The sequence below is a fragment of the Bos taurus genome, chromosome 6, assembly GCF_002263795.3.
Source record: "Bos taurus isolate L1 Dominette 01449 registration number 42190680 breed Hereford chromosome 6, ARS-UCD2.0, whole genome shotgun sequence".
Taxonomy (NCBI): domain Eukaryota; kingdom Metazoa; phylum Chordata; class Mammalia; order Artiodactyla; family Bovidae; genus Bos; species Bos taurus.
In genome coordinates this window covers 23079188-23091938 of record NC_037333.1, presented here as the reverse complement: position 1 = coordinate 23091938, position 12751 = coordinate 23079188, and the positions used below count along the sequence as shown (strand labels likewise).

The window sequence follows — 12751 nt, the reverse complement described above, 5'->3', positions numbered from 1 at the left end:
AAAATGTCTTCTAAATCTAAGTAAATTATTTCTGAAATAAACCTGAATTATTATGCAATATAATGTGAATCTGAATTAATTCCAAAGGAAGCTATGAATTGAGTGACAAGAATACTGGACTTTGAGATTCTGTTTACCAAGGATACAGTACTGTTCCCCATAGGCAAGTTACTTAACATCCCTGACACTGAATTTCTTCCCTGTAAAATATGTGATACCTAAATTATGGTGTTATTTTAGTGGATCTAGTAAAATTTAGTAAAAGTCTTTCTTCCTAGAACAAACTGGGTGCCTAGCAAATACTTGGTTTAAATCACAACATTATTTAAAATAAGGAAATATTTATTTATTACCAATTTTCTTCCAAAACAAGAGTGTACTTTACAGTGATGCATAAAATATGACAAAAGAGAATACAGTGGGTCAGAGATGATAGAAACTTTAAACAACGAGGTAGAAAAAAGAGGAGTCAAGATAAGACGACAGTGATAACTACAAGGGCCTACTGGAGACCTCAAATTTAGCTCTTTCTGGAACTCACATACAAAAGTAGATATCATTCGGTACACAGATCTTTGCTCAGTAACAGTAATGATCACCCGTTCTTGATATTAAGAGCTGGCAAAGATTACTCTTGAGGTTGTTCATAAAGAGGACAATGTTGGAAGTAATAAACAGCCTCCTCAATGGTATCCTTAAAATAGATGCAGTGACAACAACTTTATAGAACAATTTCTAGGTGGGTCCCTTTCATTACTCCAAGGAGTAACTCAGTAAACATACTTCTGTGGAGGACAAGCCGAGGGCAAGGCTATTAAGTCTTGCTTATTTTCTGAAGGGTGCTGAGAAATATAGGGGCAAACGAAGCAATTGCATTCTAGGTAACTGGCTTAACACGGGGATATGTTTTAGGATATCTGAAAGCAGGAAGGGCCTGTGCCCTTCACGTCAGTTATCTTGAACACTGTTTTTCTCACAAAGAAATTTTAAACAGGTGAAAAGAGAAGTCAGCTTAAATTGTAATCCTTGGAAAATGCAACAGAAGCTATTTTTTGTTACTCATTCTTCTCATTTCACAAATGTTTGAGCACTGATTAAGAGCCATATTAAGGGGCTTCCCTGGTGGCTCAGAGGTTAAAGCGTCTGCCTCCAATGCGGGAGACCCAGGTTCGATCCCTGGGTCAGGAAGATCCCCTGAAGAAGGAAATGGTAACCCACTCCAGTACTCTTGCCTGGAGAATCCCATGGATGGAGAAGCCTGGTAGACTACAGTCCATGGGGTCACAAAGAGTCGGACACGACTGAGCGACTTCACTTAAGAGCCACATATTGTACTGGGGATACACGCTTTAGTATTGTAGTTCTGAAAACTATGTTAATGTGTATGTATATGTATATGTCTACATCTGACTCTACATCTGCATTTATGCCTGTGCCTATTTCTAGATCTACATATCTCCCCCAACACATAGATTTCTGGGTAGAAATATCAAGTGCTGGTATCTGTCATCATCAAATTTAATACAGATAAAGAGGCAATGGCAATTGAGTTCCATAAATGTATGAAATTATCAGTCTGTACTGTATTAACATTCTTATAAGAACCTGTAAATAGTATGACTGGCTTCCCAGGTGGCTCAGTGGTAAAGAACTGCTTGCCAGTGCAGGGGTCGCAGGAGACACAGGTTTGATCCCTGGGTAGGAAAGATCCCTTGTAGAAGGAAATGGCAACCCACTTGAGTATTCTTGCCGGGGAAATCCCATGGACAGAGGAGCCTGGAGGGCTACAGTCCATAGGATCGCAAAGAGTCGAACACAACTGAGTGATTGAGCACAAAACAGTTTAACAGAATATGTGCATCAGTGGAAAGTTGTTGTGTTTGGTACAAAGAAGAGAGATGGCTACTGTTTCTTTCTTTTGCAGTATTATCAAAATTCACCCCACCATTCTACACAGATAGTTTCTTTCAGGTCAATTAAACATGAAATATTTTAAGAAGTGGCTTTCTAGGAAGTGAAGCTTATCCCTTTAATTTATAATGAAAATGAATTCCCTTAGATGTAAACATTTATAAAATGGAATAGATGTGCTATGTGGACAACATTAAACATGTGAAAATGTCTAATGACTTGTTTCAGCAATATCTGCCAAGACCACTGAGGTGAGTTGATGTTTTATCCTCATCTATGTTGTGCAAAAATGATGAAATTTTGTATACTTGGTCTACCTTAAGTCTGTTGTCTTATTTTTTACTCCTATTGTATGAGTCTAATTATAGCCCCTATTAGTTGGGAAGTCAGTCCAGCCTTTTAAAAACCATACAAAATGTGTTAAGAAGATCTGAGAGAGTATGGAAGAGGCTCCCTTATGAGGGCTGCATGTGTTTAGTGCATAGATTCAATTGCATCAATTTTAACTATTCAAAATAAAATTCTGTGTTTTTTCATTAGATGGGCTTCACACAGATAGATAGTTGGATGTCTTGGTTAAAGGATATTTGGATAAATTAAGCTCTATCGTAGTCATACTTCCAATTTTTTTTTATTGAACTTAGAGTCTTGCTACATATTTTGAGAAGGAATAAAACAAGTAAACTAATAGAACTTTTTAAGGAATAGAAGTTACTAAGGGAGATAAAGATTCTTAAGATAGTAATAATAATGTTAATAATAATAGTTACCATAATTACATTGAAATCAATAATGGTAGCTTGGTGGCTAGCATGTACCAGACACAATATTGAGCACTTTATCATTAAAAGTTCATTTTCAGTTCAGTTCATTTGCTCAGTCATGTCTGACTCTTTTCAACCCCATGGAGTGTGGCACTCCAGGCTTGCCTGTCCATCATCAACTCCCAGAGCTTGCTCAAACTCATGTCCATCGAGTCGGTGATGCCATCCAAATATCTTATCCTCTGTCATCCCCTTCTACTCCTGCTTTCAATCTTTCCCAGCATCAGGGTCTTTCAGTAAAGTTCAGTCGCTCAGTCATGTCCGAATCTTTGCGACCCCGTGAATCGCAGCATGCCAGGCCTCCCTGTCCATCACCAACTCCCGGAGTTCACTCAGACTCACGTCCATTGAGTCAGTGATGCCATCTCAAGAGTCTTCTCCAACACCACAGTTGAAAAGCATCAATTCTTCAGCGCTCAGCCTTCTTCACAGTCCAACTCTCACATCCATACATGACCACTGGAAAAACCATAGCCTTGACTAGACTTTAATCCTCCACAAATACATAGGGTTGAAACCATTTGTCTAAAAATGTCTTTAGAGTTTTAAAGAATTTTAAAGAATGAGACCATTTTGTTCAGTACAAAATTCTAGGGGCAAGTTGTACAGCTTTACTGTTGGTATATATGTAAATATCACTTTAAAGATGGTTGATGTGTCTTATTTTCCATTTAAAAGAATGTATACACCTGGCTTCTTTCATTTGGTACAATGTGAGATTCATATATCTTTCATATATCTATATATCTTGTAGCATAAGAATATGCTAAAAATTGTTTGCTTTATAATTCATTCTCTTGCTTGATAGGCATTCGAGTAGGTTTTAGCATCTAAAACTCTTGAGAAATTTGTATGCAGGTCAGGAAGCAACAGTTAGAACTGGACATGGAACAACAGACTGGCTCCAAATAGGAAAAGGAGTTCGTCAAGGCTGTATATCGTCACCCTGTTTATTTAACTTATATGCAGAGTACATCATGAGAAACGCTGGGCTGGAAGAAACACAAGCTGGAATCTAGATTGCTGGGAGAAATATCAATAACCTCAGATATGCAGATGACACCACCCTTATGGCAGAAAGTGAAGAGGAACTAAAAAGCCTCTTGATGAAAGTGAAAGAGGAGAGTGAAAAAGTTAGCTTAAAGCTCAACATTCAGAAAACGAAGATCATGGCATCTGGTCCCATCACTTCATGGCAAATAGATGGGGAAACAGTGGAAACAGTGTCAGACTTTATTTTTCTGGGCTCCAAAATCACTACAGATGGTGACTGCAGACATGAAATTAAAAGACGCTTACTCTTTGGAAGGAAAGTTATGACCAACCTAGATAGCATATTCAAAAGCAGAGACATTACTTTGCCAACAAAGGTCTGTCTAGTCAAGGCTATGGTTTTTCCAGTGGTCATGTATGGATGTGAGAGTTGGACTGTGAAGAATGCTGAGCGCCGAAGAATTGATGCTTTTGAACTGTGGTGTTGGAGAAGACTCTTGAGAGTCCCTTGGACTGCAAGGAGATCCAACCAGTCCATTCTGAAGGAGATCAGCCCTGGGATTTCTTTGGAAGGACTGATGTTAAAGCTGAAACTCCAGTACTTTGGCCACATCATGTGAAGAGTTGACTCATTGGAAAAGACTCTGATGCTGGGAGGGATTGGGGGCAAGAGGAGAAGGGGACGACAGAGGATGAGATGGCTGGATGGCATCACTGACTCGATGGACATGAGTCTCAGTGAACTCCGGGAGTTGGTGATGGACAGGGAGGCCTGGCGTGCTGCGATTCATGGGGTCACAAAGAGTCGGACATGACTGAGCGACTGATCTGAATCTGAATATGAGTAAAATTTCTATGAACATTCTCATGCAATTCTGTTAATGGATATAGGTTTTCATTTCTCTATGCCAAACCTAGTAATACAGTTGATGAGTTCTAGAGGAGGTGTGGGCTTCCCTCCTGCCAATGCAGGAGACATGGGTTCAATCCTTGGATCAGAAGATCCCCTGAAGAAGGAAATGGCAACCCACTCCAATATTCTTGCCTGGGAAATCACATGGACAGAGGAGCCTGACGGGCTATAGTCCATGGGCTCACAGAAGAGTCAGACATGACTTAGTGACTAAATAACAATAAGGGTGGGTTTATGTTTTACATTAAAAAACAAACTGTTGATACTTTTCCCAAAGAGATCATACCATTTTACACTCCTATCAATGTATAAGTTTCAACTGCCATATATCCTCACCAATATTTAGAACCATCAACTTTAATTTTAGCCACTCTACTGGATATGTATTGGTGTTTCTTTGTTTTTAATTTGCATTTATCTGATGACTTACAACGTAGATATACTTTCATGTGCTTCTGCTGTGCTGTGCTCAGTCACTTCAGTTGTATCTGACTCTTTGCAACCTGTGGACTGTAGCCTGTCTATTGGATTCCATGGTATTTTTAGATAAAAATTGAGGGAATTTATTGCCAGCATATATTCTTTATTCTTAGAATGTCAAGGAAGTTTACTGATTTTTTAATATCTCTTTTGGGATGTTTGTTTGAATATCTTGCCCTCTTTTAGTTTTGTTGATTGTTTCTTTTTTATTATTGAATGGTGAGAATTTTTTTAATGGTTTCTATTGACTGGCTGAATTTTTAATTTGGATGAAATTATTTATCATTTTATTCCTTTAGGATTGGTGCTTTCTATGTTCCCTTTAAGAATTTGCCTATGCTCAGGTCATGAAGATATTCTCTGATTCCTGTCTTCTAGTAGGTTTACAGTTTGGCCTTTATGTTTAGTTATTTTTAGGTCTAGGTCCATAATCCATTTCGAATAATTTTTCGCATAATGTAAGGTAGACGTTGAAGTTCACTTTTTTTTCCAAACAGATACCTAGTTGTATCAGCAACATTTATTGAGACCTCTGTTTCCATTGCTTTGGTTTCTGTCAAACATCAACTGAACATATAAGTGAGGGTCTATTTCTGGAGTCTCTTTTCTGTTTCATTGATCAAATTTTCTGTTCTCATGCCAATATCATTATGCAGTTTTGATTATTATAAATATATACTAAGCAGCATTTTACCTAGAGTCAGAAGCCATTTCACATAACATGTAAGGCTCTTTCAACAATAAAATTCCATTTACCTCTTTCTTTTGTCCTGTTATCATTTCTTCTAAGGGATTCTTGCCCACAGTAGTAGATATAATGCTTATCTGAGTTAGATTCACCCATTCCAGTCCATTTTAGTTCACTGATTCCTAAAATGTTGTTCACTCTTGCCATCTTCTATTTAACCACTTCCAATTTACCTTGATTCATGGACCTAAATTCCAGGTACCTATGCAATACTGTAATTTACAGCCTCAGACTTGACTTCCATCACCAGTCACATCTTGGGTGCAATCTCAAAAATGACAGAATGATCTCCATTTATTTCCAAGGCAATCCATTCAATACCACAGTAATCCAACCAGTAATGCTGAGGATGCTGAAGTTGAATGGTTCTAAGAAGATCTACAAGAATTTCTAGAACTAACACTCCAAAAAAGGCATCCTTTTCATTATAGGGAACTGGAATGCAAAAGCAGGAAGTTAAGAGATACCTGGAGTAACAGGCAAATTTGGCCTTGGAGTACAAAATGAAGCAGGGCAAAGGCTAACAGAGTTTTGCCAAGAGAACACACTGGTCATAGCAAACACCCTCTTCCAACAACACAAGACAACACTACACACATGGACATCACCAGGCAGTCAATACCAAAACAAGATTGATTATTTTCTTTGCAGCCAAAGATGGAGAAGCTCTATACAGCCAGCAAAAACAAGACCGGGAGCAGACTGTAGCTCAGATCATGAACTCCTTATTGCCAAATTCAAGAAAGTAGGGAAACCACTAGACCATTCAGGTATACGACCTAAATCAAATCCCTTATGATTATACAGTGGAGGTGAGAGATAGATTCAAGGGATTAGATCTGATAGAGTGCCTGAAGAACTATGGAAAGAATCATGACATTGTACAGTAGGCATTGATCAAAACCATCCCCAAGAAAAAGAAACACAAAAAAGGCAAAATGGTAGTCTGAGGAGGCCTTACAAATAGCTGAGAAAAGAAGAGAAGCTAAAGGCAAGGAGAAAAGAAAATATATACCCACTTGAATGCAGAGTTCCAAAGAAGAGCAAAGAGAGATAAGAAAGCCTTCCTCAGTGATCAAAGCAAACAAATAGAGGAAAACAATAGAATGGGAAAGACTAGAGAACTCCTCAAGAAAATTAGAGATACCAAGAGAAAATTTCATGCAAAGATGGGCACAATAAAGGACAGAAATGGTGTGGACCTAACAGAAGCAGAAGAGACTAAGAAGAGGTGGCAACAATATATAGAAGATCTATACAAAAAAAATCTTCATGACCCAGATAACCATGATGGTGTGATCACTCACCATCATGGTGTGATCACTCACTTAGAGCCAGACATCCTGGAGTCAGAAGTCAGGTGGGCCTTAGGAAGCATCACTACAAACAAAGCTAGTGGAGATGGAATTCCAGTTGAGCTATTTCAAATCCTAAAAGATGATGCTGTGAAAGTGCTGCACTCAACATGCCAGCAAATTTGGAAAACTCAGCAGTGGCCACAGGACAGGAAACAGTCAGTTTTCATTCCAATCCCAAAGAAAGGCAATGTCAAAGAATGTTCAAACTACCACACAGTTGCACTCATCTCACATACTAATAAAGTAATGACAAATTCTTGTCACTTATTTGTAAAGACAAATTCTTGTCTTTATTTGTAATGACAAATTACAAATAAAGTAATGTCAAACTTCAACAGTATGTGAACTGTGAACTTCCACATGTTCAAGTTGGATTTAGAAAAGGCAGAGGAACCAGAGATCAAATTGCCAACATCTGTTGGATCATAGAAAAAGCAAGAGAGTTCCAGAAAAAAACATCTACTTCTGCTTTATTGACTACACCAAAGGCTTTGACTGTGTGGATCACAAAAAATTGTGGAAAATTCTTCAGGATATGAGAATACCAGACCACCTTACCTGCCTCCTGAGAAATCTGTACAGGTCAAGAAGCAACAGTTAGACCTGGACATGGACAACAGACTGGTTCCAAATAGGGAAAGGAGTACATCAAGGCTGTATATTGTCACCTTGCTTATTTAATTATATGCAGAGTACATCATGCAAAATGCCAGGCTGTATTAAGCACAAGCTGGAATCCGGATTGCTGGGAGAAATATCAATAACCTCAGATATGCAGACGACACCACCCTTATGGCTGAAAGTGAAGAAGAACTAAAGAGCCTCTTGATGAAAGTGAAAGAGAGAGTGAAAAAGTTGGCTTAAAGCTCAACATTCAGAAGACTAAGATCATGGTATTCGGTCCCATCACTTTGTGGCAAATAGATGGGGAAACAATGGAAATAGTGGCAGATTTTATTTTTAGGGGCTCCAAAATCACTGCAGATGGTGACTGCAGTGATGAAATTTAAAGACACTTGCCCCTTGGAAGAAAAGCACAGACATTAATTACTTTGCCAGCAAAAGTCTGTCTAGTCAAAGCTATGGTTTTTCCAGGAGTCGTGTGGATGTGAGCGTTGGACCAAAAGAAAGCTGAGCACCGAAGAATTGATGCTTTTGAACTGTGGTGTTGGAGAAGACTCTCAACAGTCCCTTGAACTGCAAGGAGATCCAACCAGTCAATCCTAAAGGAATCAGTCCTGAGTATTACTTGGAAGGACTGATACAGAAGCTGAAACTCCAATAATTTGGCCACCTGATGCAAAGAACTGACTCCTTGGAAAAGACCCCCATGCTGAGAAAGACTGAAGGCAGGAGAAGGGGATGACAGAGGATGAGATGGTTGTATGGCATCACCGACTCGATGGAAATGAGTTTTAGCAAGCTCTGGGAGTTGGTGATGGACAGGGAAGCCTGGCATTTTGCCATCCATGGGGTCGCAAAGAGTCAGACACGACTGAATGACTGAACTGAACTGAACTGAACTGTTGTCATATATATTACATCATTATGTTTAAGCCCCACAATTCAGTGATAATTTTATTTTTAAAAAGCATGTATCCTGTAATGAATAAGGAAATTAAAAAATAGTTCAGTTCTCTATATTTCCTCAGGTACCATCTCCTGTGCTCTTTATTCCTTCCTATAAATGTGACTTGCGGTCTTGCTTCATCTTCTTTCAGCCTGAAGAATTTCCCTTGTAATTTTAGAAAATATATGCTGGCAATAATTCCCTCAATTTTTATCTAAAATTACCTTTATTTTGCCAATATTTTTTATTTTATTTTTAAACTTTACATAATTGTATTAGTTTTACCAAATATCAAAATGAATCCACCACAGGTGTACATGTGTTCCCCATCCTGAACCCTCCTCACTCCTCCCTCCGCATACCATCCCTCTAGGTCGTCCCAGTGCACTAGCCCCAAGCATCCAGTATCGTGCATTGAACCTGGACTATTTTTGAAATATATTTTGCTAGATATATAATCCTGGCATAACAGGTTTTTTTCTTTTAACATATAAAATTATTCCATTATTAGCCCTGTTCTCACTCATGTAATGTGTCATTATTTGCTGCTATTATCATAATTATCTTTTTGTCTGGTTTTTAGTAGTTCTGTTGTGTTCTACTCATGTATGATTAGTTTTTTTACTTATTCTTGGAGTTTACTTTGTTTCTTGGGTATTTGAGATTATATTTCTTGGACTAAATATGAATAATTTAGATCATTTTTTATTTGATATTATTTCTATCCTATTTTCTCTCTCTTCTTTTTCTCTGAGATTCTAATTATACATAAATTAGTGTGCTTGATATTGATATTACTAATATTAGGATCTGTTATTTTTGGTTTGAATATTTTTCTCTGAGTTCTTTAGGTTGAATATTTTCTTGATCAGTCCTCTGATGATTTACTATGTCATCTTTAATCTGCCAGTAAGTCATCCATTATATTTTTTTATTTCAATGTTGTACATTTTAGTTCTTTAATTTTCACTTAGTTCTTTGTAGTTTTCATTTTCTGCTAATATTTCTCACTCTTTTTTTAAAAAATTTTTTCTTGAACATATAATGCCTGCTAATTCCAACACCTGCATAATCTCTAGGTTGTTTTATAGTGACTGTTTTTAATTACATGCCTTGTTTTCCTCTTTTATTCACATTTCTCTGAAAAAAAAATTTAATTTACATTCTAGAAATTGAGGATCTTCTATACAGACACTGGATTTTGTTATCTTCCTCTAAGGAGTGTTTATTTTTGTTCTATCAGGTATCTTTACTGGACTCGAATTCCAAACTGAATCTCTTCTGTAGAGGGCAACAGAAGAAATTTCTACTATTCTTTCAGCCTTCTAGATGACACTTTTCCCTGTGATCTCTGGATTCTCTCTGTCTCCCTCAAGTGCATTCCAGGTGTCAGCCAAGGATTTTGCAAAAGTGTATTTAAAGAGTTTGGGTCTTCCCCTTCTGTGGTTTATTCATTTTGAACCTTTTTATCTAACAACTCTGAATTCCATCCTCTGACTCTTTGAGACAGTAAAGCTGTGGTTCTCTGCTCTTGTATTCTAGCTACCCCATGCCACACTCTCATGAGAAAAGGATTTTTTTTTAATGTATATATAGTATATATTCCAGAGTGGATAATTGTTACTGTGAGAGGTTCCGTCCAATACAACATCTCTATCTTATTTGAAGCAGAAATTCTCACTTTGTTTGTGGCCTCTGAAAATATTTATTTATTTATTTATTCTTTGCCTATTCAGAAATACATTTTTAAACTACTCATTTTTATATTGGCAGAAGTTTTATAATGTCCAGAATATTCTGAAAATAAAAGTTTCTAAACTACTTTTAGCTTGATAATATGATATGGCAGTACTATAATGTACTTACCTCAGGAAAAAATAAAATTTCTATAAAGCATTCCTATAATTTGATTTGAACATTACTATGTTCTAGAGTGAGCACCAAGGTAAACTATTTGTGAAGCAGACATCCAACTAAATGTTGAAGGTGTTTCAGAGTAAGGTCTCCCTAACATTGCAGTTCCTACCTTACAGCCCCTTCATGATCTAGAGACAAAAACCTTTCCATAAATACTGACTAACAGTAATGATGGAAACCTTAAACTTGTAAAATGTAGACATCTGAGGAAATGTGTGCCTTCTACTTACTTTTAGATATAAAAACAAAATATACTGTGATTATTCACAACAAATGAGTTTAACACTGAATTTTTGAAACTTGAAACCCAGTTTTATTTTAAAGCAGATTGTAGGAACAAATCTAAGAGATATCAGTAGTCAAAAATTGAAAAGACCAAATCCTTTGAGTGCCACTTTAATCCCAGATCAAACGAGGATGGCTGGTCCAAGAACTATAATCGATTTCATTTAAACACATCAGAGCAGTGTCGTGATTATTTCCATACTTTGCTGAAGGATGAGGGAATGTGTAGAACATAAATGTTCTTCTTAGAGCTAATTGTACCATGCCCAGATTGAATCAGCATTTCCAACAATTTCTGTATTTCTTTTCCACGTTTTTAATACTCTTTATCCCCCAGGGCTAGAGTTACCCAGCATAACTTGTCTTACTTTACTGCAAGAATGCGTCTACTGTTGCATAGGAAAAGATTTCTCCTCACAACAGCACTGCTCATTTACATGCTCCCTTGTTCTGGAAAGAGTTGTGCGGTAGCTTGGTGTAAGGGGACATTGCGGCCATGTAACAGGAGCCTAGGTGTACTGACACAATCTGGGTTGCAGACCTCAGAGCACATGGGGTGGGAGGTTGTGAGCAATGGCAGATCAACACTGGAACGGGCAGGACACCTCCTCCCATTCCCCTTTTCCTGACACCCTTCGAGAGCCACAGTGGGGCTGCCAAAGTCAAGGCACTGTTCACCAGTCTGAAGAAGGAGCACCAGGGCCGTGTTGTCAGGAAAACCAAGCTGTCTCCTCTGGAGCTGACTCAGATACTGTAAACTCTTTTAGAAAATGAGAGCTCAACTCTCACCTGTCATTCAGTAAGAATGGTTTCTTCAAATTCTGTCAGTCAGGAGTGATGTCAGGAATGCAAACTCAGCCCTTTCTCTGCCTGTGTGGTTACGAGACAGACGTGGAGGGAGGTCTGTGAACAAGGCAGCTCTGTGCAGAGCTGTGAATTAGAAGCTCATCTTCAGAACAGTTTCCTCAAGCTCCTAACACTGTGTTCCAGTGTTCTCCCTGGCAAAGCCCAACTCAGGCTTATTTCCCACCCTGTCAAAACTGACCTTGATAATTTCCCAATTCCTGGAGCCCTTCTCCCTTCCCCGTTCTCTACATAAGGCTAATTAACCTGTTTGGAAAAAAAATTTTTTTCCCATGGCAGCACTATTTATAATAACAAAGACGGAAATAATCCAAGTGCCCAGCAACAGACGACTAGCTTAAGAAGAAGTGATATATATAATATACATATGTATATTATAGAATATCACTCAGCCATAGCAAAGAATGAAATATTGCCATTTGCAGCAACATGGATGAACCTAGAGAATATCATACTAAGTTTAAGTAAGTCAGATAGAGAAAGACAAATATTATATGATATCACTTACATGTAAAATCTAAAAAATAATACGAATGAATCTGTATACAAAACAGAAACAGACTTGTAGAAACCTAACAGGGTTACCAAAGGGGACAAGCAAAGGGGAGGGATAAATTAGAAGTATGAGATTAACAAACTGCTACACATAAAACAAGTAAATAACATTTACTGTAGAGTTCAGTGAACTATACTCAATATCTTACAATAACCCATAATGAAAAATAATCTGAAAAAGTATATATATAACTGGATCACCCTGCTCTATATCCAAAAATGACAAGCATTGTAAATCAATCACATCTCAATTAAAAATTATGTTAGTTTAGCACCATCATTATCATTTTAATTCTCATGAGTTAAATATCACGTATATTTGCAAAAAAGTAT

The 12751-nt window shown here is 37.6% G+C and overlaps 1 non-coding gene across 1 annotated transcript; it reads left to right on the top strand.

Annotated features, from left to right (window-relative positions):
* The first annotated feature begins 1116 nt into the window (after positions 1–1116).
* On the top strand, positions 1117–1189 carry TRNAW-CCA (transfer RNA tryptophan (anticodon CCA)). Its single transcript has one exon. It is a non-coding gene; the product is annotated as a tRNA-Trp (tRNA).
* The last annotated feature ends 11562 nt before the right edge of the window (positions 1190–12751 follow it).